Source organism: Triticum aestivum, unplaced genomic scaffold, assembly GCF_018294505.1.
Source record: "Triticum aestivum cultivar Chinese Spring unplaced genomic scaffold, IWGSC CS RefSeq v2.1 scaffold244274, whole genome shotgun sequence".
Classification (NCBI taxonomy): Eukaryota; Viridiplantae; Streptophyta; class Magnoliopsida; order Poales; family Poaceae; genus Triticum; species Triticum aestivum.
Genome location: NW_025236489.1, coordinates 1 through 5,265, shown reverse-complemented (window position 1 = coordinate 5,265; position 5,265 = coordinate 1). Strand labels below are relative to the sequence as shown.

Here is a 5,265-nt window from a genome sequence, read left to right as displayed (position 1 = left end):
GTGTCAGGAGCTGACACGTGTCGGCCACCTACTGGCTGGCTTTGCCGAGAGGGGCACTCGGCAAAGATGGCCCCTGGTCCCACGTGCCAGGAACTGCCGTCACCGTCTGCTATCCGTTAGCTACTTTATTTTGCCGAGTGGTACTGTTTGGCTCTCGGCAAAGTCTTTGCCAAGTGTCCGTGTTCTGGCTCCCGGCAAACTCCTGTTTGCCGAAGAGGTGTACACCGGGTGGCTTTTGCCGAGGGTGACACTCGGCAAAGGCTTTGCCGGCAGTTTTCAGCCCTTTGCCGAGTGTCCGTGGCACTCGGCGTAGGACAGAATTCCAATAGTGTATATGTATGTGCTAGTGCTAGTGTATGTTTTACTCATCTATACGAAGTAGGAAACATGTCCTTCTGATTAACAGCAAGTCATTTACTCATACATGGGGTTGAGAGGAGTGAGTGAAGGGCAAAACTGGGACATAAATATCTTATATGGACAAGCAAGTTTCACTTAGATGACTGAATAAGAGCTCAAAATAAATCAGTGTTCCAGACCTGATTTCCCAGTGAGTGAAGGGCAAAACTGGGACATAAATATCTTATATGGACAAGCAAGTTTCTGAAACAAGGACTCCTATTCATCAGACAGATCTCCCCTTCCCTTATTGTCCAAATCTTTGGAAACTCTTAACATAAGCAGAATAGTCAGGCGTGTGAGGTCCTTCCCATCAACTCATGCAGGAGACTTCCCGCCTCAATGATCGTCTCAGATTTGCGAAACAGCATGTGAGCAGGCTGCACTTCCTGTTTGTGGAGTGCTTATCACTGGTTCTCATAGCCTTGACATACTCGTAAGCATCTTCGATTCTCCTGGTATAAACATACCCCTTGATGTGTGGATTGTGATCCTCGGCGTCAGCATTCCATGAACATCTGCCGTCTTGCCGAATCCATCTTCACTACTTTTCAGGCGTGGTGTGTGAGAACATCGTACGTCAATTATTTCTGGACTTCATCAGGTTCTTAGTTCTTACTTAAGACCTCTCCATGGCCTCAAGGAGGTCGCACGCTTCGGTGGCTCTGCCATTCTTGAGCAGCCCACCGAGGAGGTAGTTCCAGGAGTTGGCATTGCGTAGTAGCTCCCCTTACTCATTTCATCGAACACCTAGCGGGCGCCCTGGAAGTCGCCGGCCTGTCACCTTACCGCCAACATGACGTTTTAGTAGCTGGCCCTCCTCGATCACCCACACGGCCGCGTCGGACTTGCTGATGGAGGCCAACGCCTTCACCAGCGATAGGCACGGGCCACCGGCACCATCCAAAGTCCTCAGAGGCGCCCTCACCGTGCCATCCACGCTCGACCTCGCCGCGGCCAAAAGGAATGCCAACACTTGCTCGGTAAGGGAGGGTCGCCGCGCTGACGCTGCTCGAGGGCGTGGGCGATAGCGGGGTGGCCGGCCAGCCTGCCGGCGTTCTCTTCTGGACGAGCAGGTTGTGGGCGCGGGCGCTCGTGGAGATGCCCTTCCCTTGTGTTGGGAGAGCTGGGTGAAGGAGCGGCAGGCGGATATACGAGTTTGAGCATGAGTTTTATTCCTTACAAATAGTGTTACAGTCTGCTAATACGAACTCTGAAGCAGCGCCTGGAACTCGGTGCCTCGTCAATAGAAACATATACATGTATTCCTTTTAAACAAAACTTGAATCTATTCATCAAATATTATGTCAATACAAAGAACACCGTAAGTAACAACCTAGCAATCTATTCAACTTTGTCGACCACCTAGCAATATATAAGTATTCTTTTTAAACAAAACTTCAATCTATTCATGTTTGTCGACCACCTAGCAATGACTATAAGCACTGGAATGAGCTGAAGGCTTGTCGCCGTCATCGCCCCTCCTTTAAAGAAGTCGAGCGAATCTTGTCATAGTAGAACCGAGAAGTTGCCGTGCTAAGGCCCCAATGAAGACCCGATCCACATGGATCCAATGAAGACAAACACCGGCCGAATCCCGTGTGATCCATCGGAGACCACCTCCACACGCTCACCGATGACGCAAGATTCGTCGCCGAAATGGGGGCTAAGTGGGGAGCACCTTATTCCATCTTCAGGGAGTCGCCGCCGTCTCGCCTTTCTGAGCATGATACAAACACTAAACAGACTAAAAACACCCTAAAACAAAGCAGGAGCCCACCCACGGGCAATTGAGATCCACCACGCCTCTATGGCCCTAAGGCAATAGAAGACAAGGCAGATCGACGACGACAGGGGAGGTGGGGAAACCCTAGACTCGTGGGAGTCTCTCATGGGATTAATACTCCTAGTTTGACAAGGCTATGACTGTACCATGTTCAGTTGCAGGGCATGATCTTTGTGTGTGGTAGGACACATCTTTGAGCATGTTTGTGATGTTGCCTGGCAAACTTATTTTTTTCTTTTCGTCGGTTGAACTTGATGTTTGGACATGATGATTGCTTTATATATAAAGCATGGCTGTTTTGAGATGTATATAATCTCCTTTTTTGCTTTTCGTGGAATAAAAACAGCGTGGCAAGGCGTACGTTCGCTTGCAATAGAATCGAGCTCAGGTGGGTGAAAATGAACAACCTCACATTCATCCACAGCACACATGGTCGTTCCTCCAACCGAGAGGCTGATTTACACAGAACATATACGAGTATTTTTCTTTCTGATAAAGAAGAACATATATGAGGTACAGACAGGTTTGATACGATCTGTAACAGAGAACCAACACGCGACGCACAGCGGCAAAGTTCACTAGCTTACACATCCTTTTCAAAACAAAAGACTGAACTGCACATTTCTTGATTAATTCGACTCGAGCAGCACACACAATCATTACTATGACATGTTTCCTGCATCGAAGTGAAAATCAACATGGCAGCTCAACTTAGCAGGATCCTACAAGCGGCTGCGCGTCAGAGAATTAGAGAATCCTCTGCATGCAAACTGTTTCTTGGGGGCCCTCCCGGGCGCGTTTGCCCTGTTTCTTGGGGGGTCACGGTTCCGGTGCGGAGGTTGGCTTCTGGAACTGGCAAGAGTAACGGAGGATGCAAGAGCAACTCCGGTTCCTGCTGCAGAGGCGGATGAGGAGGTGAGATAGCTCCACAGTCGCATCCCCTGCGACATGAGCAGCTCCAGCCGGGATGCCATTGATTCTCACTCTCGCTAACTAGGTAGGCAAAGGGCTGCTTGATGGTTGCTCAGCGGTGTGCCAAGAGCAGGTTGGTGTGTGTGTGATGACTGTCTCCAAACAAGCCGCTTATCCAGATGCCGCTTATATATCCTCGCTCTCCCAGTGAAGTGAACTACCAACACGTGCGCTCATCGAGTCAAAACGACGAGTGAAGAAGACATCAATAAGGACATGAAAACTGAGGAACGTGGCCGTTCAAACCACCACGCGAGGACGACGACTGTACTAGTAGTTCAGTGTTCAGACCACACCAGTCAAAGAATAGAATGAATACTGCACTTCAGACAAAGAATGTGGCGCTGGTCGGAGAAGTAGCATGCATGTGGCAAGAGTTTTGTTTATTGGTGAGCGCAGTTGGGGTGGTGACCATGCAGATTGGGACGGATATCAAACATTTTCAGAGTTGCGTCCATAAGATTTCTATAAAATCTCAAAACAGCAATGATATGCCGATGACGGCGGCGGAGCAGATAGAGACGGCGTCATCGGAGTGGCAATACAGCAAGCAATGACCAGTCAACCAAGGAGGGGGAGTAGGAAGAGGCGACCTTGTGGTTAAGTTCACAAGACCGAGGGTCGCTGGTGAGGTGGGAGTGGTGACCACGGTATGAAAGAGTGGGTACGCACACTTGATCTTGTCCCAGAAAACGGGGACCTCGCGAACCAACCTGTGGTTGGATGGTTAGAGGGACTGTGGTATTCCCAGCACAACAGGGTTCAAATCCTGGTGCTCGCATTTATTCCTGGATTTATTTCAGGATTTCCGGCGATGCGCATTCAGTGGGAGGAGGCGTTCCCATCGACGATGAGGTGCCTACGATGACTTCGTAAATTTCAAGATGATATGCTGGCTCAGTCTTTTGGAGGTGCTCATAGGGGTAGGGTGTGCGTGTGTGCATTCATATGGGTGAGTGTATGCGTGTGTATATGAACGCTTGTGTCTGTAGAAAAGAAAAAGGGGACCTCCTCCCTACTTTGACAAAAATCTTAAACCCAACATTAAGCAAACAAACCGGTTTGAATTGCGCAATGCGAACCACCAGAAAAACATCTAGACCGGGTAGCTTATTCTTCTTCATTGCGCGATAGCCTCGAACACCTCCTTTTTCGCAAAAGGGATGTTGAGCACCGCACTCTCTTCTGTACAAAGTTGTGGGATATCCCCCGACGTATCATCATCCAAGGATACAAAATTCTCTAATGGCACCCAAAGAGCATTTTATAGAAATTCGAGATGTGCAATTTAAGGTTCTCATGACCTACTATCGTACCCTCATCTTGTTCAAATTGGACACATTTTCTTTTTCCTGTGTTTTTCATTCGTAATTAGGTGAAAAAACTGAATATCACTGTCCTTTGAACAACCTGTTGTACCTTAGCTCTTAGAGCTCATTTGATCTCCCCTTCTCTGCAAGCTTCTTCTCAGCCTCTGTTTTAGTCAACTTGTCGTCGATATCAAGAGGATTCATCTCCGCTTTCATGTCTAGCTCATTGATGGGATTGATAAACCCTTTCTTTTTTCAATTCCTAAATCTCACTCCCACATTTAGTCCAACCCCACAAGAATTGTCTTAAATGCCGAATCTTATATTGACATCTTTCCACATTGGACCGAGATAGCTAGAAAACTCCCTTTTTATCCTCAGTGAGACGAACCAAGAAAGTATACCAACGGGTACAAGTTCTTTAATCTTCTCTGTCACCAGGCTAATCGTACCCCTCCGTCTACTTCATCTAATACACATTGTTCTCTCTTGTCTTATGCGAAAACATTGTTCTCATTATTAACTCCTCACTGTAATTTGTGCATAATTAGAATAGTAGATCAGAGATCCAATAGACATTCACAAGCTAATCTTACAGTCAAAATGAACAGCAATGTATGGAATTTCCCTAAAAATAATATATGAAATTGGAATTATTCAACTCATGACAAAACATCCACCACAAAAACAGCATAGATAATCATACTCATATGTTGGAGCTCACATAATGAATACATATAAAACACACAAAAGGAAATTATAAAGTATAAACCCACAGCCCATGAGGTGGGACCACTC

The 5,265-nt window shown here is 47.2% G+C and overlaps 1 pseudogene; it reads right to left on the bottom strand.

The window, feature by feature from the left end:
* Nucleotides 1–525: 525 nt before the first annotated feature.
* LOC123176441 (uncharacterized) lies at nucleotides 526–3,159 on the bottom strand (annotated as a pseudogene).
* Between the last annotated feature and the right edge of the window lie 2,106 nt (nucleotides 3,160–5,265).